Source organism: Talpa europaea (genome assembly GCF_964194135.1).
Source record: "Talpa europaea genome assembly, chromosome: 3".
Classification (NCBI taxonomy): Eukaryota; Metazoa; Chordata; class Mammalia; order Eulipotyphla; family Talpidae; genus Talpa; species Talpa europaea.
In genome coordinates this window covers 70068575-70094051 of record NC_140069.1, presented here as the reverse complement: position 1 = coordinate 70094051, position 25477 = coordinate 70068575, and the positions used below count along the sequence as shown (strand labels likewise).

General features: G+C 43.8%; 1 pseudogene across 1 annotated transcript in view; it reads right to left on the bottom strand.

Moving 5' to 3' along the window:
- The window catches only part of LOC311168850 (general transcription and DNA repair factor IIH helicase/translocase subunit XPB-like), a 63072-nt pseudogene that overhangs the window by 19764 nt on the left and 17831 nt on the right, over positions 1–25477 (bottom strand). Inside the window, exons 3-8 of the transcript in view lie at positions 5205–5425; positions 3212–3261; positions 2678–2813; positions 2313–2477; positions 1656–1860; positions 182–497 (exon numbers count right to left, since the gene is read on the bottom strand). The product of the transcript in view is annotated as a general transcription and DNA repair factor IIH helicase/translocase subunit XPB-like (transcript). The remainder of the gene's footprint in view (positions 1–181; positions 498–1655; positions 1861–2312; positions 2478–2677; positions 2814–3211; positions 3262–5204; positions 5426–25477) is intronic.

Genomic DNA, 25477 nt, shown 5'->3' with positions numbered 1-25477 from the left:
AATATGGACATCCTTCTACCAGTCACCTTTACCCCGTAGGTACTAATGCTCTAAAAGCTCCACCCAACATGCCTTTCTAGCAAAATGGATAGACCACACAGTAATTCCTCCCTCAGCACAACAGTTGGAAGACAATTCTGTGTGAACAATGAGTGAGCAGCTCAGCTCTCAGTCTGTTTACCTGGGATGGTGTGAACTTCATCTAGAATCGCGACTCCCCATTCCTGAGTTTTAAGCCACTCCATGACTCGCTCAGCCTCCTAGGACCTTCTGGTGGTATGGCCCAACAAGGAGTAGGTGCTAATGGCATTGGAACAGTTAATGGGCTTGTCCTTGGCATCAGAGGTAAAGCGGCAGATCTGGCTGTCATCTATGGTAGACCACATCTTGAACTGGGCTTTCCACTGCTACACAGACACCGCTGAGTTTGCCCAGTACCAGACAGCATTTTCTGACTGTGCATGTCGCCATCACACCAACCAGGGACTTCCCAGCACCTACAAGAAACCAAAGGGAGATATTATCCAAGGCCAGGTTGAAATAAAGGACAAGGATTGACAGAAATGACTCATAAGCACATGAGTCTCAGCAGATTAATTTTACTAATTCTCCCAAATGACATCTGAGGCACTCGCTGCTCTGAGGTTCTTTTACTTATAAAAAGGAGACATGCCCACTTCACATGCCAGCCTCTCCTATCCACGCTGAGACGGCAAAACAAATCAGAGACCAGAGACACTCCTTTCAGCACGATTTTAAAGATGGGAAAACCAAAGCCCATGCATAATTTGCCGAAGGCCAGAGGAAAGTGGAGTTGCTGGGGCAGAGGACTGGTGGTACAGCCTGCAGAGAGGGGCTTGGTACAAGATGCCTGTCATTATCACACCCACAAAGCAGCCTGAGAACTGGGGTGCACATGCGCATGTACACCGCTGGCAAAGACAGAAGTGAAACTCCCAGAGCATCTGTTTACTACCATCCACTATCTGAAGATCAAGATTAAAAATCAAGTTATTCCTTTCAAGAGCAACACTTCCTCAACCAGAGATGTGCCTCAATATAATAACAAGAACCTGAGGCCATTCCCCTGGAGACTGCCTCCTGAAGTATGGAGCAGGGTCTCTGTGAGTCTGCTGTGACCTCTGGTCTGTCCTAGACCAAAACCTGACAGGATTTAAAGACAAATCTATAAGACAGGTATCAATGGGGCATTCTTGGACATGCTCGCTATAATAAGCCTTCCAGAAACAAACTGTTTCTGCACTGGGGAGCCCCCCAAAATACCTAACTCACAAGACTGCAAAGAACAAGAACCTAACTTTAGCATATAAACAGACCCCTCCCTACATCACTGCCCTAACTTCCCATCCTATTATTTTTCTTCACTGCCCAATTTTTTTGATTTGTTTACTGTCTCTCCCTATCCCACCAAAGCATGCCCGTGAGGTTGCTCAGTTCACAGTAGATCCCCAGTGCCTACGCCAGGGCCCTGCCAACAGCAAGCACACAAATATTTGTCAAATTATGAATCAGGAGTCATCTGACTGGCAGTCCCTCAGCAAGGTGTGAGTTAGAGAAGGGTGCACAGGACAAGTGGCAAGCAGCTGGCAGACCCAGACAGAAGAGTCTGGCTATCTCCATCAAGTGGCACTTACCACAAGGAAGAACAATGACTCCAGAGCATGCATGCCCATTCCCAAACACCTTTCGCGAGCTCTTCTCCTGATAAGGTCTAAGCACAGCTGTGGGTTTCAGGTCAATGTTGATATCAGGGTTAACAGAATCATTTCGAAAGTCATACTCTGCCACCAGAGGGTACTCCAGGTGGATGCAACGTTTCTGGAGTTCCTCAATCATTTCCTGAGAAGTGAGCATGAGGATTTCAGAATCTCATTACCTCCATATTGTGCTCAAAAAAACCCAGCATATATTCTAAGGGGCCAGATGGCCTGTCCTCCCCCCCAAAGAAATAGCTGTTTATCTAGACATTTGCTATTTCAGATCTTGCTTGTTAACGGCTAGGTTAAAGGATAGAAAAGTAATCCAAGAGGCAGAGACAAAATTAAATTCAGTCAGCTACCAAAAATGCCCTTCAGGTCCCATTTCCTCTGTTTTCCCAGGGACTTGTGACTCTGGGGAATAGGACACTCAGGTTAACTCCATTAAGAGAACTGATGTTCCCACCTCCCCACCCCCCAACCAAGAAAAGAAGGATTCCATCTTCTCACACACACGATAGTTAACTGATGAAAGGCTGGAATAGTTTTGATACTAACTCAGAGAAGAAACCAGGAGGGGTTACATTCACTAACCTGCTTGACTTCAAAAGATACTGTCTGTGACTCTTCCTCTTCTTCCTCATCCTTGTCCATTTGCTCATAAAAGTCAAAAAGGTCGGTGGGGATGTCAGATTTACACTGTACATCTGGTACCCGGGAAGTGGAGGGGCCACCACTGCCTTCAGCAGTCTTAGCGATCTATAAGAGAAAGGCAGGGTCTGGGCCTGCAGGCAACATGTTGCCCTACTATTACCAAGCAGTCGCCAAAGTGCAAGGGAGAATTTAGTGTTGTAAGATAGGTGCAGGGCCACTAGGTTGCAAATGCTGGACTAACAGTACCTGAGAGAACTGAAAGTCTAAATTCTCCTACTCCCCAGAATGACCAGGAGCCCACATACCACAGATCTGCTCGTGAAAGTCTCTGTGATAAGCTCAGTTGCCTCCCCTTCAGAGTTCCTCAGGCGGCACTCCCCGATCACAGGATCCTGGAGAAGGTGCTGGATGACATCAGGATGGGAGCTTTCAACGAAGTACCTACAAGCAGGGGAGGAAGGAGGTGCATACAGAGCAGTACATCATTTCCAAAAGGTCCCATCACTCATTCAATTAGAGGTCTGGAAAGCATGGCTTCATGCCTATCTTCATTCTCTCTCCACAACCCTTTGCAAAACCTGAGTATTGAGCTACTGGCCATGACATAACACATGAGGATTATGGGCAAAGTCCCACTTTTAAGTCACATAAGCAGGGCGCTGAACCCCAGCTCCACCACCAGTGGAACACTGGCCAGTGAAGGGATTTCCAGTTTAATTATCTCCCTTCACATCTTCTTTCATCCCCTCAGGAGGTGTTGTTGCACAGCATAATCCTTGCTAACCTGATATGCAGAGGAGGCAAAGTGCCTTGGATGGACCTGTCACAGAATCCCTTACCTGTTATGCTTCAAGACTAGCTTGACTTTTTCATAGCTGACAGTACACAACTGCAAGAAGTGACAACAAAAAGGCAAAATCAACAATACACAGCTCACTCAGGACACAACTGTTAGCAGGGACACCGACTACTCACCCACCCAGCTAAGTGTTCATTTTACTTTAGGAAAATCCAGTGTGCAATCCTAAAAGGGTTAGATCTGCCTAAATTGAGTTGTCGCTATTAGCTTCTATCCTTTGAGGGCAAAACCTACCTCCTGCCTGGTTAATTCTGATGTATTACCACTTAATTTCTAAAATGCTGCTTTAAAAACTTTGTAATTTTTCCTTTCCCTTTCTCTTCCATTCCCACAGGCCCCTTCCTAATCCAGAGGTTCATCCTGCCACATCAGCATTACTACAAATCCCAGCACAAAGATGGCAGAGTTTTCAGTAATTGTTTGCTGCATATTAAAATGCACAGCTTCCTAGCATCCTCACCAATGTTCCTTACTCCCCTTTGATATAAGCTTCTTGATTTGCAAAACTTGAATGTTGAGCATATGATGTAACATGTGAGGATTGTTGACAAAACCCCACTTTTAAGTCACATAAGCAAGGCTCTGAGCTCAGCACCATTGCCAGAAGTACAGTTTAAATCCTGCCAGGTTCCCAAATATCTTGAGAATAGAAGGCAACAGAGGTTGTATGGTGGCCACAAAAATGTGCTACTCAACTCTTGGTTGTTGTCTGCGCCCAGTGCTGCCCTTCAGATCCATCACTGTACTTTGCAACTGCCTTCATCCCTGCAGGCAGCTCCCAGATGAGAATGAGCTGCAGATATGATGCAGGTTCATTCCAGTGAGGGCCAGGTTGCTCTCTATAGGCCACCTTCTATATCATGAGAAAACTCTCCTCAGAGCTCTTACCAGCTCCTCTGAGATCGGATGCATTACTGTATTAGATGCCTGTGGCACTCATCTTCTGCCACTCCAAATTCGGGGGTGGGAATCTCACTCCCTTTCCATCACCTAAGGCCAATGAAAGCCACTGTCATCTCTTTGGGATGGCGTCCACCTACCTCAGAACAACCACAAGCATATCCAACTGCTCGTCACATTGAACCCCATCCACTTCAACACTTGAAGTTCATTTTGATTCTACCTAATGCCAATTGTTGACTAATGGTCTCATTTAAGTATGCTTAGTCTAAGTTAATCTGCTGAAGCAGCCATAAAACACACCAGAAACTGGGTGGTTTACTAGAAACATTTCTAGAAGTCCATAAAGATAGTTTTTTTTTTTTTTTAAAGATTTATTTATTTATTTATTTATACAAGCACTGAGTACAGTCAGAAGCACGGGAGGGTGAGAGGATTCACCAGAGCCAGAGCAGGGAACAGAACAATCAGACCGACGAAATACACTGCTGAGGGGAGCAGTGGGCGCAACAGGAGAGGTATGCACGCCATGTGGGACCCTCATCCGGCGGCCAGGGATCAAACTGGTGCTGCAGAGGCTGCGGGCAGCTTCGCAGCCCAGTGCTTAACCGCTGCACCACCAGGGGAGGTCCCATAAAGGTAGTTTTATAAGCTTCCTTCTTGTTGTATCTTCACAGGACTTCTTCCTTGTGGATATGCTAAGAAAGAGGGCATGCATGAGCTTTCTGGTATCTCTTCTTATAAGAAAACCAATCCCACATGGTCAGGGTCCCACTCTTAACTGCCTTAATAACTTCTTTATGCCAAATACAATCACAAAAGGGCCAAGGGCTTCAACACACTCCCACTGTGTTAGCAACCACTGGCTAAGAGAAGCTGACAGAAGTATGCACTCAGCAAGAACACAATGCTGGAATATAGAGGAGTTGCAGTTGGAGTAATCAGTTATGCTCCCTATACTACATCCAAGTGGCACTTTTAGGACTGCCACAGGTTAACAAAATGTAACACCTGTTCCCCTCTATTACCGCATTAACAAGGAGGGTAAAAGAGCTGGGTTTAATCCGTCTTACTTTAGTAAACTGCATAATTCCATCAGGGACTCCTGTCTTGCTGACAGGATGTCACTAGTTTGCAGCCCAACGCTCACAGCTGCCTACAGGGAGTAAGCAGTTAGTTTGTACTCATGCACAAGGGTTGGTCGGCACACTGGCTCAGCGATAGTCGTGAGAAAGTCTTGAGCATATTTGTAAACTGGAGAGAAGTCTTCTAAGAAAATGTGGCCATCAGGAGCCTGCAAAACATCAAGAAGACACAACAGAAACTACCGAGTTGCACAAATGATTGGGCTGTGTGCCATATCATTATTAACGGTCCTCTCTGATAGTCTAGGATTTAAGTCTCAGTACTATCAACACTATAGCCTGAGTTCAATGCCCCGCCAGGGAGCTAACCCACATATGGCAAAGCAGACCTCTCCTGTTTGGCATGCAGCTCCCTCTTGGCAGTGTATGTCAGCGATCTGCCTGTCTTGCTCCTCACTCTTGTCTTTGGTGAACCCACACCTCTGGCCTACACCCCACATCTTCTACGAAAAAATTAAAACAAACCATTGGTCCCTGTCTCTGACATGTCTGGCACCACCCATTTGGTACTGTTGCCTCTGGCACTGACCAGTCCAGCATCCAGTGCTACCCACCTGGCTTTGGATTCCTGCTACTGACTGCTGTGGTGCCACCTATTGTAGACTACTGTAGACCTTCTCAGAGACCTTCTCAGAACTTAAACTTTAAGACTTTTGTGTCTGATCTCTGCTTCAAATTGCTGCCTGACTATTGCCGCTGCCTCTAACTCTTTCTCCAAATATTTTTTTAAAGATTTATTTATGCAGGAGCCTCCCTGGTGGTGCAGCAGTTGAGCGCTGGGTTGCAAAGCTGCCCGCAGCCTCTGCAGTGCTGGTTCGATCCCTGGCTGCTCCCCGGCCACCGGAGGAGAGTCCCACATAGCGTAGAGACCTCTCCTGCCACCCTCTGCTCCCCTCAGCAGTGTACTTCAGTCCTTCTGCCTGCTCTGCTCCCTGCTCTGGCTCTGGTGAATTCTCTCACCCTCCCGTGCTTCTGACTATACCCAGTGCTTATATAAATAAATAAATAGAAAAAAAGAAATAGTTAAAAAAAAAGATTTATTTATGCATATAAGAACTGGGGTACAGGCCAGAGGTGTGGGGGGTGAGAGGATTCACCAGAGACAGAGTGGGGAGCAGAACGGGCAGATCGACTGAAATACACTATTGAGGGGTGCAGCGGGCAAGTCAGGAGAGGTCTGCTGTGCCATGTGGGTAGCTCCCTGGCCGGGCATCAAACTCATGCTGCAGTGGCTGTGGATAGTTTCATAGGTTGCATCTTAACCCCTTGTGCCACCAGGGAGACCCTCCTTTTTCCAAATTTCTTTTTTTCTCCCTTTGTAAGTAAACCCTGTTGTTGTACCCTAAGCCTGAGTCGTATCCTGCAATTGCCATTGCAAGCACACAGGTGAGGACCCACCAACCATGACATAATACCTCCCCAGCTCTGCAGTTTCACAGAGATTAAGATCCAAACTGAAGCTATATGTGGCAAGCTGGAAGTTTCTCCACAGGTAGCCCCTGTCACCTGTGGTTCAACTGTCAGAAGACCAGCAGCTCAACTGCCAAAGCCCCAGTAGCCTTAACTACCTTAACTCAGCTCCACCCCGGTTTCCCATCTCAGCCCCGACATGGGGAGTGTGGTCCAGAATGCTCTACCTTCCTTCAAGTCAAGAAATTGCTGACTCCACCCACTAGCTCAGAGTTTGCTACTCACTGTTCCTTTTACATGGAGAGGTGTGATTCTCCAAATGGGGTTCCCTGTGCATCCACATCATATGGAAACTGGTTGAAACTGATTAGAAAGGCACAGATACAAAGTATCCAGCCTTACCTCAGACCTACTGAATCATAAAACTCTACATGGGCCAGTAATCTTGCCCTCCAGAGGATGCCCAAGTTTGAGAACCAATGATGTACTCATATAAGGAACTTTGGATTTTATTACAAAATGAAAAACTACTGGAGAGTTCTGAGCACATGTAGGGTAAATGGAAGCATCAGGCTATTTTTCACTTCCCATGGCTAGCCGCTACAGCCGCCAGCTGCAGCCTATGCAAAAAGAGCTTGGGAGAGTGAGGATGGGATGCACACACCTGCAATTATGGACACCTGGACCCAAAGAGCAAGTGCACATGTGTAAATGCATGTGTAAATGTCTGTGTCTATAGGAAGGGGTTAAATTAACGAGAGCAGCCCGGCAGGAGGACCACTCTGAGGCGAAACCATAAGACAGCTCAAAATAAGAACACCAGAGAGGGCCAGAGAAAGAGCTGGGAGAATGGGGAAACTCAGTTGCCTGCCTCCCAGGCCCCCTGCCCAGCCCGTGCTTGCCTCCTTCCATGCCAGCCTCCCTGCCTGGTGTGCCTGTGTACCTGAGTACATTAAAGGCCTGCAAAGTCTATCGAGGGCTCCAGGGCTCTCCTTTCCATCTGTCCGAATTGACAGTGATGCTGCCCTGTGCATGCTTGCATTATAGCAGAGAAATGACAGCTGACTTCATATTAAAGAACCAGCCAAGTTCTACACCAAGTTAAAGACAGATTTTGCAAAGGCAAAGCAGCTATGCAGCACTCATTGAAAGAAATCATTGGTAGGGGTAAAGCAATGAAGAGTGTTTCAATACTGAATATAGTTTGGAAGAGCAGGGTTTGCTGGCTGACTGGATATGGAAAGTGAGAAAGAATAATGAAGGCTAACTCCAATATTTTCCTGAGCAACTGCCAAAATGATGTACTATGGAGAAGATACAGTTTTGTAGGTGTTACAGATACAGGGCAGCAGGGGGCACTGAAATTGGCCAAAGATGATGCCCAAATAGCTCACCGGTCACCGTCTTGAGTTCTTCACCTTCACGTGCACAATTCCAAGATTGATTTAACAAACCAGGAAAAAGCAGAGTTATTGAGGCCAAAAATGTCTGCTTACCTCACCTGAAGCAGTGTCCAGAGTTTTAAAGTCCTAAATACAAATCCTTCCAACATTGCATTGTCCCGCCACTGGAGACAGAGCACATGGCAGCCAGACTATAGGCCAGGATCCAACTCAGGAAGATGCAACAGGGTGGGCCCCAGCCCCAGCCCCAGGAAAGGGGGAGCTTCCAAGTTTCCTGCCCCATTCAAGGGTGGGTGGAGCTGAGCAGGGCGAGAAGAAGCTGCAGAGGAGACTGAGAAGGAAGGAGCAGGATGGAGCCAGAAGGAGACTTGGAGGAGGCACATGGAGCCGAGAGACACGTGAAGAAACTACGCTTGCCTTTTGGTCGTGGATGGGGTGACACAGATGTGGGTGAGAGACCAGTGGGGAGGGGACAATGGCAGCTTTTATTTTGATTTTGATTTTGCTCTTTTCCTTGCGGACTTGTCTGGTTGTTTCTGACCCTTTTCTGTGCATCCCCACTGGAAGGTGCTTTGGACTTGGGGCAGGTTTTGGAGCCTTGCTCTGGGCCAGTCCTGTTTGGATGGACTTTTACCCACGAGGGGACGGGTAACTTTGGGTGCCTAATTTATAAACTATATTCTTTGCCTTTCCTGTATTGTTTCCTAGTTGTATTAAAGTTCCTTCCCATTAAAGTCTCATATGTTTTGTGTTGACACGGCGGATGGCAGAACCCATTTAGAGCAGGCAGGTTTGCGGGGTCTGGGGTGCCCCTCTCCCTACCCTGTAACAAAGACAGCATATACGGGCAGGAGGCCATAGGGCAGGTTTCCTACGACTCGAACATATGGGGTAAAGGAAGAGTCCTGGAGCCCTTGGTGGCTTTTGCAGGCTCTTATTGGGATTTACCAGGAATATGACAGGCAGGGTGCCGGAAAGAGAACCAGAGAGAAGTAGAGGCCACAAGACAGTGACAGAGAGCAGCCCCCAGGAATTCTTCACTCTTTCTGGGCTCTCCAGTGTTCTCTCAAAACTACAATGAGATATCATCTTACCCATTGAGAATGGCACATATGAAAAAAACTTGCAACAACAAATGTTGGCGAGGATGTGGAGAGAAAGGAACTCTCCTACACTGCTAGTGGGAGTGCAAACTGGTCCAACCACTATGGAAAGCTGTCTGGGGGTTCCTCAGTCTACTATAAATGGAGCTACCATAGGACCTGGCAATTCCACTCCTAGGTTTTTACCCAATGGACACAGAAACATTAATTCAAAAGGGCACTTGCGCCCCTTCGTTTATAGCAGCACTATTTACAATAGCTAAGCTTTGGAAACAGCCCAAATGCCCAAAAATAGATGACTGGATCAAGAAGATGTGGTGCATATACACAATGGAATATTACTCAGCAATCAAAAAAGATAAATTCATGCCATTTGCAAGCAACGTGGATGGAGCTGGAAGGGATCATGCTCAGCGAAATAAGCCAGAAAGAAAAAGAAAAATACCGGATGGTCTCACTTATAGCAGGAATTTAGAAAACCTAAATAAGGGACCAGGAAAAAGACTAATTACAATAAAGTAAAAATCAAAATCAACAAGCAACTATAAACCAGAGACACACTATGGGGGAAGGGGTAGGAGGATTACAGTCAAAATAAAGGGGGTGGGAATTGTATGGGGACTATAACCAAGATGAAAATGCATATATTGTGGAAAAATGAAAAATGAAATAAAATATATAAAATAAAAAAGATTTTAATTAAAAAATAAAGATGTTACTGAGATGTATGCCATGTAGTGTTTTACCTGTATTTTGCTCTATATATTTTACAGTTTCAGGTCTTATGTCCAATTCTTTTATCCACTTTGAGTTGTTTTTTGTGCACGGTGACAGGAAGTGGTCTAGTTTCATTTCTTTACATGTGGAGGTCCAGTTTTCCCAGCACCATTTATTGAAAAAACTGCCTCTTTTCCATTGCATATTCTTTCATCCTTTGTTAAAGATTAGTTGTCCATAAATATGTGGGTTTATTCCTAGGTTTCCTATTCAATTCCATTGGTTGTGTGTCAGTTTGTCTGTTTTTGTGCCAGTACCATACTGTTTTAATTATTATGGCTTTGTAGTACTGTTTGAAGTCTGGGCATATGTTACCTCTATTCTCCTTTTTTGTTAGTCAGGAGTGCTTTGGCTATTCGAGGTTTTTGTGATTCCATATGAATTTCATCAATATTTGTTCTATTTCTTTGAAGAATGTCATTTACATTTTTATTGGAATAGCATTGAATCTGTATATTGCTTTTGGTTGGATGGACATTTATATAATGTTAATTCTTCCAATCCGTGAGCAGAGAATGTCTTTCCATTTCTTTCTGTCTTCTTCCATTTCCTTTAACAATGTTTTAAATTTACTTTATATAAGTCTTTCACCTCTTTTGTTAGGTTAATTCTCAAGTATTTGCTTTTTTTGGTTTCAATTACAAAATGGACGGTTTTCTTTATTTCTTCTTCAGATTGATTGTAGGATATAGGAAGGCTACTGATTTTTGTGTGTTAATTTTGCATGCTGCTACTTTACTAAACTGGTTATTTTGATTCATTTTCTGTGGAGTTTTTTAGCATTCTATAAGTATATTATCATATCATCTGCAAATAGTAATAGTTTTAAAAACCTCTTCTTCCCCTATTTTGATTCCTTGTATGTCTTTCGCTTGTTTTATTGCTCTGGCTAGGACTTCCGGTGTTATACTGAAAAGCAGTGGTGAGAGTGGACATCCTTGTCTTAGTCCAGATCTTAAGGGAAAGACCTTCAGCTCTTTACCATTGAGAATGATATCAGCTATGGGTTTGTCATATATGATTTTTGTCATGTTTAGGTATGTTCCTTGAATCCCGAGAATTTCGAGGGCCTTCATCATAAATGGGTGTTAAACTTTGTTGAATGTTTTCTCAGTATCTATTGATATGATCATATGGTTTTTATTGTTCTTTGCTGGATTGCATTAATTGCATTTCCAATGTTGAACCATCCTTGTGCCCCTGCAATAACTCCCAGCTGGTCATGGTCAATCATCTTTTTGATGCTTTGTTGGAACTGTTGGCTAGGATTTTTGCATCAGTGTTCATTAGAAAGATTGGCCTGTAGTTTTCTGTTTTGGTGTTGTCCTTGTTCAGTTTTGGTATTAATGTAATACTGGCTTCTAAAATGTACTTGGTAGAATGCCTTCCTTCTCAATTCTTTGAAACAATTTGTGTAGGATAGGCACTAGTTCATTTCTGAATATTTGGTAAAATTCATTTATGAAGCCGTCTTGTCCTGGGCTATTGTTTTTGGGGACGGTTTTGTTTTGTTTCGTAATTAACTTATTTATGGTGCCCCGTATGAGGAACCCAGTGTGGCGACAGGGACGACCTCTCCATGCTCGACCCCAACAAAAGGGAAGCCTGTCCAAAGAGAAGGACATCCGACTTCATTCTGGTAAGGAACATAGGAGGCAAAGGACTAGCCTTGCACGCCTGCAGGGAGGCCAGGTTAGGTACTTTTGCCTAGAGATTTCTTTTTCTTTTCTCTGTTTGTTTAATTGAGTTTTGCTTTTGCTTTTAAACTATGGGGAATATAGTGACACATAAAGAGAAACAGTATAAATTACAATTACAAAATCTTTTAAAAGCGGGAGGATGCAAAGTAGCTGAGCGACTACTCAATAAATTACTTCTAATCATTAGACAACACCATCCTCAGTACCCAAAAGAAGGGAGTTTAGATCTGGAAGACAGGGAAAAGGTAGGGCAATGGCTAAGATGATCAGCTGGACCTGTAAAAGTGTCTCACCTTACCACATGGACTCTCTGTCAATTAGCACCGAGACCCATTCAGGAAGAAAGATAGCGCATCCAAATGGCCCAGGGCTTTTTGCCCCAACACATCCTCCTCTTCCTTTCCCTCCTCAGCCATCTCCAGAAAAATTTGAGCCCCTAATAAAAATAAGATGACAATCAGAGGGGAAAATATTATTCAAGGAGGAAGCCAGCATCTCCAACATAAAAATTTGCCACTTGCTGTTTTTAAAAAAATTTAGAAAAAGTATTTCTGACAATGGTATTCAAAGTTCATTTAAAAAAAAAAGTGTTAAAGCTATAACAAATGGGTATGAAATGACTGCATGGGATTAAAAAGTCCTTATCAAAACAGTACTGACCCCTGCTCAGTATAGTGTCTGGCTTCAGGATATTTCACCACAATTAAAAAAATATACCCACTACAGTTGGCTGGTGAGGGAGCTGCCTCTGGTCTCTACAAACACTGGACCTTTCTTTTATCCACCTTGCAATACTGTTATGGTCTGTTCTGTGGGTAAAATATTCTATTTTCTTGTGTTTTCCTAATCTTATAATCTGACTGTTTAAGGTAAAAATTGCTAAGTTACTTTGAACTTGCTAATATACTATACTGAACACTTAATTGTTGGAAGAAAAAAAACTTCTAAATTTATTGGGTCTGTAAAAAGTTAAAACTAATTAACCTGTTAAAAACAATAGAGTAAAGGACTTCCCTGGTGGCACAAAGGGGTTGAGCACCACACTGTGAGGCGGTCCGTGGCCTCTGCAGCACGAGTTCAATCCCAGGCCAGCCAGGGAGTAGTACACATGGCACAGCAGACCTCTCCTGTCTCGCCTGCTGCCCCCTGAGCAGTGTATTTAGGTCAGTCTGCCTGTTCTGTTCCCCGATCTGTCTCTGGTGAATCCTCTCACCCCCGACATGTCTGGCCTGTACCCCAGCTCTTGTATGCATAAACAATAAATCTTTTTTAAAAATGGATAGAGTAAAAATGCAGCTTTCATCAGTTAAATTCCAAACCTCAGATTTCTAATGAATTTCAAAAAAAAAATCTATCATCATCTTATGTCTCCAGATGGTTAATTATAAATGGTGTCTATATAAATTCTAATAAAAAATCCCAAATTTTGAGATCATGATCTAAAATTTTGTTAATCAAAACCTAGTTCAAAACTTAATGGTTAAATTTGAAGTTTGCATGCCTTAGGTTATAACATTGGGTATCGATGCTTTATTCTATGTTCAAATGCCTTTATTTTAAAAAGGAAACGTACAATACTCAGAAAAAAAAAGAGGATTGACCTGGTCTATGTAAAAAAAATAAATTTACATTTTGATGATTATACCTAAACTTCTCTTAATACAATTCTTTTCCATGAAAAGCCCTAATTAAATTCTTTCTTTCCCCTTGTCCTAGCAAAATTTCAAGATGACGTCTTGCCTCATGGGCAAGTTACTTAGCAGTACTGAGTTTCTCACATGTATGTAAAAAATGTATATATTAAGTCTCTCTGATTTTTCCTGTTTTTTTTTTTTTTAATCAACCTATCTAGTGCTTGCCTAAGTAAAACACCTTGGTTTATAAAATTGTTACATTTTGCAATTCTGCAATTAATTTAAAATTCCAGTAATATGTATGTGTGTATATATATATATATATATATATATATACACTAAACTCAGTCTTGACATGAAATACTGCCTAGAATCTCCAAGCATAACATGTGGAATTCCCACCTGGCAAAACAATTAAGGAGTACTTACAAATAAACCAGCCTAGGAAATTTCTAAGTATAATAAATGACAACAAGATCAAATTAAGGGAATCAAAAAAGAAGAACTTCAAGGAGAAAATTTGAATTTCGTGGGAATCATAAATGTGCTGAATTAAATACTCCTTCATGGGTCCCAGGGGGTAATTATAATGTACTGGAACCTTCTGTGGGTCAGGTCCTTTCAGTCATAATTTCACTGCTCCCAACAATAATCCCCCCAGGCACCTTCTGTCCTTGATAAAGCAGATGATGCTCAGGGAAACACCCCATGTCCCATCCCCCGGCCTGGCCTGGAGTCTGCTGAGCCAGAAGTCCCCCAGCCCCGGCTCCCCTTTGGTCTGTGTCCCCCACCCCCACGGGGCTGCCTCTCCAACCCCACAGCCCAGTGCTCTGGAGACACGTGAGCCAGACAGACTCAGAGCAGCACTGGCTCCCCGAGGCCTGGGGCAGGGAGGGGACCCCCATGTTCAGCCCACTGTTCTCTCCCTCCCAGGGGGACCTTCACAAGGTCACAGAGCAGAGGAAAAGGCAGGGCTGCCGGCACCGCCATGTGAGTATTCTGTGGGGGCCAGGCAGGGCCTAATAACCACACCTCAGGGGCCCGATCTAATTCCTGGTGATGGAGTCTGCGTCCTGCTCCCAGTGCTGGTGAAAATACCACGCAGAGCTGCTCCGTGTGCACAGGCTAAAGGGAGTGGCCGGCAGAGGGGCTTATAGAATGACCTTGGTGAGACTAGCTCCACATCCAGCTACTGGAGGGACAATGAGTCATGGTGGCTTCTCCCTAAGCCTGAGGCAGGATCCTCATCAGCCCCCCAGAGGGGCAGCCCTGACCCTTCCTCCATGCCCCCCCTCCCCCTCTTCCCTTCTGGGGCAGATTCGGGGCCAGTGGACATTTTCCTGCAGCCGCATGACCTGAGGCTGGAAGTTGTGACTGTCCCTGCAGGGAGTGTGCTGACACCTGGCACCTCCCTTCTCCCTTCTCTGCTCAGCCCTGAGAAGTGACACTAAATAAGGGAGGGGGCGCTCCAGACAGTCAGGGCTGCGAGACAAGTGAGGCCTTGAGCTGGAAAGATCTTCATAGTCATTCTCACTCTACCCGTGAGGGTGATCAATGAAAAGACCATCAGGCCAGTGATGGCAGAACCTGGACACAGCAGGGACCCTGACTCCCTGTCCCTGCTCATCCCCTGACACCTGAGGGAGGGGAGAGGTTGAGGGTCCCCAGAGAGGAGCTGGACACTCCCCTCCTCCTGCTCTTCACTCATGGAAAATATAGGAAACAAGTGGAGAAATAATTTAGGCCACAGGAAAATATTTATCTATGAGTATATTTGTTATTCTGGGTTGAATATAATTTATGATATTTTGTTATAGGGCAGGGAGAGGGGCATCCCAAACCCTGCAAACCTATTCTAAATGGGTTCTGCCATCCACCCTGTTACAATTTGACCATAAGTTTAATTTTTTTCCAATTTTATTTAAATTTTATTTTTTATATTCCCCATACAATTACAACCCCCTTATTTTGACCCCAAGCCCTCCTTTCCCTGCCCCCATAGAGTGTCTCTGGTTCATAGTTGTTTGTTGATTTTGATATTTTCTTTCTCATAGTTATTCTTTTTCCTGGTCCCTTATTTAAGTTTTCTAGGTTCTTGCTATGAGTGAGACCATCCAGTATTTTTCTTTTTCTTTCTGGCTTATTTCGCTGGGCATGATCCCTTCCAGCTCCATCCATGTTGCTGCAAATTGCATGTGTTTATCTTTTTTGAATGCTGAGTAATATTCCATGGTGTATATGTACCACATCTTCTTGATCCAGTCATCTATTTTTGGGCATTTGGGCTGTTTCCAAAGCTTAGCTATTGTAAATAGTGCTGCTATAAACATAGGGGTGCAGGTGCTCTTTGGAATGGATGTTTCTGTGTCCTTTGGGTAAATACCTAGGAGTAGAATTGCTGGATCATATGAAAGCTCTATGTTTAGTAGGTCCAGAAATCTCCACACAGCTCTCCATAGTGGTTGGACCAGTTTACACTCACACCAACAGTGCAGGAGAGTTCCTTTTTCTCCATACCCTCGCCAACATTTGTTGTTGCTAGTTTTTTTAATATGTGCCATTCTCACTGGTGTAAGATGGTATCTCATGGTAGTTTTGATTTGCATTTCCCTGATTACAAGTGATGTTGAACATTTTTTCATATGCCTGTTGGCCATTTGCATTTCCTCTTCAGAGAAGTTTCTTTTTAGCTCTTCTGCCCATTTTTTGACTGGATTATTTTCTTTGTTGTTGTTGAGTCTCATCAGCTCTTTGCAGATTTTTGTGATCAGTCCTTTATCATTAGTGTTGTGTGCAAAAATGTTCTCCCATTTGGTGGGGTTTCTCTTTGTTTTTGTTATTGTCTCTTTTGCTGTGCAGAAGCTCTTTAATTTGATTTAGTCCCAGCTGTTTATCTTTGCCTTCACTATCACTGCTTTGGGTGATGTGTCTGTAAAGATATCTTTGATATGCAAATCACGTAGTGTTTCACCTATATTTCCTTCTATATATTTTATGGTTTCAGGTCTTAGACCATAAACTTTAAACCCTGATGAGTATTTCAATCTAAGTGCCAAGTAGCAGAAGATGTCTGTTTTGTCTAGAAGCACCTCAAATCTCCTCACTAAAATGTTGTTAATACAGAGGGAAAAAAGAGGAAACAATGTTTGATATCAAAAGGACACGGACTTGTAGGCGTCCTGGGTGCTGAGCTGAAGTAACACACTATTGTTATGGGTTGGGGAGGATATCAGGACAGACACCCTGTGGACATGCACAGGAGCAGGAGGAAGCTCTCCAGGGTGAGGCCTGTGAGCACACATGTGAGGGGCCTACTTAGTGTCCACAGTCAATGCACACTCTCCTGTTTTCTCCTGGGGGATCTGCAGAAGATTGATAAATATTTGTGAATGAAACCATGGAAGATACTCAAAGACCTATTGGGGGGAGCAGCTGGGCTTAAAACAACCTCAGGGGAACATTTGAGTTTCTCTAGTGAAGCCAATAACTTATATTTTTAAAAGAAATGATGATTTTATTTAGGCAAACAGCCATGGCTGACAGCACAGAGAGAGACCTAAGGACAAGCAGGATTCTGTGAGCTGCAGGGTGAGTGTCCACATCAGGCAGAAATGGCCTCTGCAGCCACAGACAGTGAGGATGGACATCAAGAGCAGAGATGCCTAGAGACCCTTCTCCCCACCTCGACACCTCGACACTGCTCTTCTACCCGAGGGAGCAAGTGATCCACAGACCCCCCTCCTGAGACCTGCTTCTCTCCTGGGAAGGAGAAGCCACACTTTCCCCTTTGCCTCCAGAGTCACGTAAAGGTGCTCTGTGTGCCTTGTAGGAGGATAATGAATTCAAGCTTTTCAGTAATATTCATTACTAATAATGACATTTCTCAGCTTCCAGAGGAGAAAACTGAACAACAGGTCACTTCTGTGATCTGCTGGGAGTCTGCCCAGGGGCAGGACATGGGGCGCCCATACCCATCATCGCTCTGACCCTGTCTCTCTCTCACGGCGCTGTTGGTCCTGGACGGGACACTGCTCACCCAAAGCACCTGGTCTCTGAGGACAGGGTGCCTGTCACTCTGCGTGCCTCTCTGCCAGGGTCGTGTGCTTGTCCAAGTGTTCTGGCCACCGACCCCTATGTGCTGGGTGAGAGAGCCTCCCCTCTAGTACCCGCCATTGTGGGTGACACTGTCCTATGGGGAGCTGCAGCCTTGGGTGTCTGGAGTATCATGAGAATGAAGGGAAGAGTCTCTCTCTACAAAAGATGGGGAGCTGGGCTGTGAGGGTCACCAGGGGACAGTTCTGGATGCTCAGACCACAGAAACCAAACTTACCCTGGATAAAAGTCCCCAATGATAGAGGTGACCTTGGATTTAAAAAGGGCGAGTGACCATCACTAATACAGAAAAATAGGCTCTGATTTTTGCTTTGCAGTATATTTTTATAGGAAAAAGTTCTCTCATTCCTTAGTCTCTGTTGGCCCAGCATAGCTGATCCTGTGAGCCTGACAGGACATGATTTCCCTTGACCTCTCATGAGAACCTGCTCAAAAGTGGGTTAATTACCAGAGTCAGGGGTCCTGTCACGTTAGCCCCACATTGGCGTCAGTGAAGGGACAGGAGTGTTAGCCTCCCTGCATCACACTGTGTGGGTCACAAGGATGGAAGCTCTGTGTTCCACATATGTCCCCGGATCTGCCTACTGATGCCAGGAGGAGCCATGGCAGCTGCTTAGGTCCTAACCATCATCCATTTCCAGCCACAGCCCCTGCTCAGATTCCCCACAATCTAAATCAACAGTTCTAAAACCTCAGTGTGCAGAAAATCTAGGATGACTGTAGAAAACAGATTCCTAGACTTAACACTGAGAAAACCAGATGCAGAGCTTGAGAATTTTCTGAGATGAGCTCCAGGTGTCTAGAGATCACACTTTAAGAAACATGGTCCACGAGTTGAGTTCTGAAATTCTTTAAAAAAAAAAAGATTTATTTATGCATACAAGAAATGGGGTACAGGCCAGAGGTGTGGGGAGGGGGTGGTGGTGAGAGGATTCACCAGAGACAGAGTGGGGAACAGAACAGGCAGATTGACTGAAATACACTGCTGAGGGGAGCAGCGGGCGAGGCAGGAGAGATCTGCTGCACCATGTGGGTAGCTCCCTGTCTGGGAATTGAACTCACACTGCAGCAGCTGCAGACAGCTTAGTAGGTTGTGTTTTAACCCCTTATGCCACCAGGGAGGCCCCAGAATTCTGAAATGCTATTATGTCAGCAAATAAGAGGGTATATTACCCAGCAATCCTACTCTTGGGCATCTATCCATGGGATATGGAATCATCAATGCAAATAACTATATGCTCTACAGTGCTCATAACTGCACTATTTACAATAACCAGGGCCACTGAGAGAGGACTGGGTCAAGATATGGGCTACCGGCGCTGTGGGATGGTCTTCAGCCATAAGGAAAAGTGAACTAAAACATTTTTCAGCAAAGTGAAGGAAGTTTGAGAGAACTATGTCTAGCAAAGTAAGCCAGAGTGACAAAGAGAAATGCTGGACATTCACACAGCAGATGATTTGATAAAGTAACATACATAGAAAAGCTAGTGGCCATTAACAAGCACCATGACGGCTCTGAGGTTTAGAGCAAGGAAGGAGGCAAAGGCATAAAGGATCGAAGGGATAATGGTGGGGAAAATAAATAAAGATGGAATCACAAGGAAAACTGGAATGTTTCTGAACTCTATGAGCATATAAATACAATTTGTGGAATATAGGAAAAGCAGAGTTACAGGGAAATTTAGATCATTACATGGATAATAAGAGACTATGATGAACAACTTAAGCAATAAATTTGAAATGAAATGGATATACCTTAAAGACACAAATTACCAAACTGAATTAAGAAAAAAATAGGAACCCTAATTAATCCTATTTGAATCAAAGTAATTAAATCTACAATTTGAAAAATATTGCATGAGGAAAGCCCCAGGCTTAGATGGCCTTACTGAGAATCCATCAAACATTTAAGTGTTAACACCAGACTTACATGAGCTGTTGGAGCTGTTGGAGGAGGGAGAAACACCCTCCAAATCATATTATCAGGCTATTAGAAACTTATGTCAAAAGCAGATAAATTGTCAAAAGGTAACTTCAGACCATTGTGTCTCCTGCATCCTTAATGATATATAAGAAAAATTAAGTCAATACATTAGGATCACTAAGTTTTTCTTGTTTTTATAATTTTTTTTAAAGATTTGTTCATTTATTTATACAAGCACTGGGTACAGTCAGAAGAGCAGGAGGGTGAGAGAATTCACCAGAGCCAGAGCGGGAACAGAGCAGGCAGACCGACGAAACACACTGCTGAGGGGAGCAGCGGGCACCACAGGAGAGGCCTGCGTGCCATGTGGGACCTTCGCCGGTGGCCGGGGATAGGATCACTAAGTTTTATCTCAAGATTCAAGTTTGAATGAATTTATAGACATCAATTTACTGTATTATATTCATATAATAAAAAATGACTGGGATCACTTCTATGAAGAATTGGCATTTTCAGTATTTAAAACCTATTCATAATAAAAAAAAATGTCAGAAACAGCACTTCTTCAAGTTGAAAAGGGCCATCTATGAAAAACCTACAGCCATTATACCTCATGGTGAAAACTGAATACTTCCTACTTAAAAGAAGGAATAGGAAGGGGATGTTGCTTCTCACATTCAATCGTACATTGTATAGAGATCAAATATAGAACATTAAGAAAGATAAATAAAAGCACTATGGATAATAAAGATGAAGTGTTTAAGTTGCAGCTGACACGATCATGTACATAGAAAATCCTAAGGCCAAAAAAAGTTTCTAATATTAGTTTCTAAAAGTTTCTAATATTAGTTCTAAAAGAACTAATAATTGAATATACCAAAATATGGGGTAGGTCAAGGTCAACTGTATTTCTATGTACCAATGATGTAAAATTAGGAAAAATGGTAAGTATAAATCCATTTATAATAACATCAAAATGAAGTACTTAGATAAAAATTTGAAGAAGTTGGATAAGATTTGCACACTGAGATCTACTTAGTACCATTGAGAGAAAGCAAATTATCATATAAATGGACAGATATTCAAAGATTGGGATACCCCATGTTGATAAGACCTAATTCTTCCAAAATCTTTAGATTAAAAGCAATTCAATCCGGAATTTGAATGCTGATCAACATCTTGGTAGTTGTTTTTAAAAAACATTGACAATCTGTTTCCACAATTTCTATGGAAATATAAGGGACTTTGAAAAATTAAGATACTTTTTAAAAAATTATTATTATTTTTTTAAGATTTGTTTTTTTTATTTATTTATACAAGCACTGGGTACAGTCAGAAGCACGGGAGGGTGAGAGAATTCACCAGAGCCAGAGCGGGGAGCAGAGCAGGCAGAAGGACCGAAGCACACTGCTGAGGGGAGCAGTGGGCGCCAGGAGAGGTCTGTGCACCCTTTGGGACCCTCCTCTGGTGGCCAGGGAGCAGCCGGGGTTCGAACCCACGCTGCAGAGGCTGCGGGCAGCTTGGCAACCCAGTGCTCAACAGCTGTGCCACCAGGGAGGCCCTAAGATACTTTTTAAAAAGGAAAAATCTTGGAGGAGGTGCAGCACCTGATTTCAAGACTTAGTACAAAGCTCAGGAGATCAGAATGAGGGTGCTCTTGGCACAGGGATGGTCTAGGCAAGTGGAGCAGAAAAAGATCATGAGAAAATGCAGATAAGCTTGTGAGAAAGGCAATCAAAGGGCCTCCCTGGTGGTGCAAGGGGTTAAGATGTAACCTACTTAGCTGTCCTCAGCCACTGCAACACGAGTTCGATCCCCAGCCAGGGAGCTACCCACATGGTGCAGCAGACCTCTCCTGAATCGCCTGCGGCTCCCCTCAGCAGTGTATTTCAGTAGGTCATCCTGTTCTGTTCCCCGCTCTGTCTCTGGTGAATCCTCTCAGCCCCCACACCTCTGGCCTGTACCCCAGTTGTTGCATGCATGCATAAATAAATCTTTTTTAAAAAGGAAAAGAATAATTAAAAATAAAGGCAGTCAAAGCAATTTGGGGAGGGGGCGATGTGGGAACTAAGCAGACACAGGAACAGATGGACACCCTTGCCACCCACTAACTGAAATGAAGCAGAGACCTAAAGATAAAGACTAAACTCTGTGGTCCAAGAGTAGTATAATTTAACCACAAATGTCATTTTGTTACAGAGCAGCCCTGATATAAAATGGGTTGCCTGGCTGTGGGTCCTCACCCACGCACTTAAAAGGGACTTATTAATACTCCACTGCAGGCACACACAACAGGTTAATAAAAGGTTTATTTACAAAGTAAGGGGGAAATGAGGAAATGTACAACTTAGGGAGAAAATAGGGAAATAAAATCTTAAATGCATACTACCTGATCCGCCAACCTGGAAACCCAATGGCACTCCCAGAGCTGGCGGATACACGCGTGCTGGCGGAAAGCCAAAAAAAGGGGTTGTTTCAAAGCCCACGTGTCTGGTTTTATACCAAACCTGGCGGCCTAACCCCACCCTCAGGTTCCCTCAACCTTTCCTTCGGTGGTGATGGGATTTGTGGTTCCCAGTGTCTTGATGGCTTTGGTCTGGAGTGGGGGTGGAGTCCACAAAGCCTATATGAAATTAGCTTTAGGACATCCTTTTTCCCCTAACAATTCCCCCCTTTCACTTTTTGCCAACATTTCCATGGTGATGAAGATCAATATATGGATGTTGGGATGCAGTCTCAGATGAAAATTTTTACCGGGTTCCAGTGTGAAAGAAAACCAGTCTCTCCAGGTATTGTCCATTGTGGAAAACAAAAGCATCCATTCCTGGAAAACCAGTTCATCTGTCCAAGCCAAAACAAAACAAAACAAAACAAAACAAAAAACCATCTGGAGGCATTAGCCAAAACAAAACAGCAAATATTTCAAAATCACAGGAAAAAAAAATCTTAAAATGGTTCAACTTATGTAAAACACAAGTTCTCTCAACCTTGATCCCAAACTTTTTAACAGCATAGCAAAAGTTTGCAAACTAAATCTACTTTTAAACCATTTTACCTATTTTTGCATAAAATCACAGGGCAGAATAACTAAGCAGCAATTTTAGCTGGCTTTGTTGGAATACTCCATACAGGATCAGAGTGAACCATTGGCATCCGGTCCATGTAGGCTTCAGGAACAAAGTTTGTCTCATCGGACTCCACCTGGGCTTTCCTCTTCTCGAGGGTACCAGGACTTTTTCGTTGGCCGGGTTGTCCAGTCCTGCCGATGGAGGCAAGCTTCCTCACCTTCTTTGGAGGTCTCTGGAACCCTACGAACAAAGCAAATAGGTTCTCCTCTTCTTGGTTCAGCTCTGTTTCAAATTCCTGGAAGAACTCCACGCAAAGCCACACAATGAAACTCATGTCCAATTTTTTTTTGTTTTAAGCAGACAAAATCCCTATGATACCGGAATTGTCAGGCTTAGTCTTCCAGCCAGGAACGGATCCCAGGCTGCAGGGCAGCGCTGAGCCCTGGCCACTAGACCCCCATGGGTTGGTGTCTCAGGAAGCCGCAGCAGGGACTTCGCAGACGCTCAGGCAAGCAAGCGAGAAGAGGCAGATTTGTTTATAGAAAGAAAAAGTTTATTGAGGAGAAAAAGAACAGAAATAAAGTGGGACTCGCAGGCCAGGGAACCAGGCCTGGGAGGGGCAAGGAAGCCAAAGTGGAGTCGTGTCTCAGGGAATATATACCTTTTTTCCCTCATTATTCTAAAGCTCCACCAGTCTCTTTGTGATTGGTTAGTTCTCGGCTGTCTCACTTAATTTGCTACTGAGCAGGGGATCTTCACATTCCTTATCTAACAGCTTTCTCTTTCCCCATTTGTTGCATCTTTAAATTTATGGCCCAGTCTTCTGGATGGGCATCCCTGCATTGAAGCTAAACAGTTGCCCTTCTAATGTGTCCATAAATTAAATCACTCTCCATTTCTCCAATCTCCGCCTCCCTTTACCACCCGAAGGAAACCAGGACTAGCATTAACAATGTTGTCCTTGGTCCTGGGATATTTGTTTTTCCTAGTGGAATGGGTTACTTTCCCTTGGTTGTCCTTAACTCTGAAGCCTCCCTAAATTCTTCAGAGGTCCCCTCCTGCACTGTCCCTAAAACTGCCTAATTTCTAGCTTGCCCTGTGTCTCATTCCCCCCTTTACAGTGGAGCACCTAACTGCTGTTAGGACAAAGGACGTAGGTCTGATCAATGACTGCTTCCTGCTGAAAGTGGGTGACGTGGGGAGACAGTCAGGGCTCCACAGCAGGGTGACGAGCTAAGGGACCCCGGAAGATGGACTGTGAAGACGTCATTTTGGGTTCCATTTGAAGGACCATTTGGAGCTTGATGGCCTCCAGGCGAGCGGAGATGATTCTGAGGAGTGCATTAAGGATGCAGGGCCCAAACAAAAGAACAATAAAGAGAATTAGTAAGGGAATGAGAAAAGGGAGTAGCCAGGACAGAAGTTGTCCTTTTATAGAATTAAAGATTGTCTGTGTTCAGCTAAGCCCTTGTCCTGCCTGTTTTTTGAGATTATCCACAATTTGTATATTTTTCTTTAGTATTTCTAAATTTTTTTCTACCTCATGAGAAGTATTTATTCAAAAGCAACATGTTTCATTTAAGAGGGCACAAACTCCCCCTACTTTAGCCGTAAGGAGGTCCAGGGTTTTGCGATTTTGTATTACCACTGAGACTAGAGATTTTAAGGAGCAATGTTGGGCTAGTGCCCTAAACACCTGGAGGTGCTATAGCCAAAATGACAGAATTAGTGAGACCTAGGACTTCAGTGCCATTTTATGTTTAGTAGCAGCAGCTAGGAGAGCCAATAGTGGCTGTGGAGGCTGCTAGTTTGGAATTTAGTTACAGTTTTCTCCATCCTAATAGATGAAGTTAGGAAAACAAAACTAAAAATGTATAAACAAGTAGCTTTGTAGTGAGCAAGGTAGCAGTGCTGTAAAGTGTCCTGGCTCAGGCTGGCCATCTGTACTAGTGAGTGGGACAATTGACCAGTAGGTCAGTTAAAAGAATTGGAGTAAGGCAGAGTAAGTGGCCCCTTAATTACCAAAAAGGTGATTTTTATGTCTGCCACTTTTAGGGTCACCTGAGGCTTGTCCATATAAACAGTAAACAGGGGAGTCTCTCTCACCTCTGGGCTTTTTCAGAGATCTTCTCCTGCACCCGGTTCTTCATAGTCAGAGGCAGCTGACTATGAAGCCTGTCCTCCCATCCTGGCCTGTGGTTTGGGCTGGCCCCTCCCTCTCTGGAGAGTGGGACAGTCCCTCTTATTAGTGCCCTGTGTGATGGCAATGAAGGCAAGGCCCTGGGGACAGCTTCTTGCAGCTGAGGTGTCCTGGTTGCAGGCAGTGGAAGCAAGCTGGCAGCCCATTAAGAGGTTGAGGTCCCTAATGCCCTAGGGCACATGGGGCCTTGGGTGAGTCTGAGGTGGCAGGGTACTAACAATGGCAACTGCCATTTACTGGCCCTTCTCTTGCCTTCCTACCTTTCTTTTTAGTCTAGTTAGTCCCCTCCATATTACTTTAGGCCTTGAAGGCCATGTTTAAAAGTGTTGAAAGAATTTTAGGCCCTTGATTTAGTCTCTGGAGTTTGCACCTGATGTCAGAGCAAGGCTGACTAATGAAGGAGACCGAGACCATTAAATTATTTGTCCTTTTTAGGGTCTAGATTAGTATACCTTTTTATAGCCTCAGTAAATTTAACCTGAAATGACTGGCTTATTAGGTTTTAAGAAGTCTTATGTATTTTAGAATAATTTTATTTGTGTACATTTATGTTGAAAAGGTGAAACAATTTTATGAGAACATTGTCTATGAAGTATCAATACCCAAATTGACTCAGTTTGTTTTCACAAGAAACAATTTTATATATCAAAATAACTAAAGCCCCTGGTGCCACACAGGTACACAACTGACATTTAAGTTAACCAAAATATTTTATGGCAAGCCACTTAAGAACACAAATTTTTCTGTCAAAAATCCCTCACTCAGACCTTTAACACTTTTCTTTGCTTTTTTTTTTCTTTTAAAACACAAACACACCTTACTTTACTTGTATTTAGAATTATCACACCTTAGTTTTTAATTTCTGCATT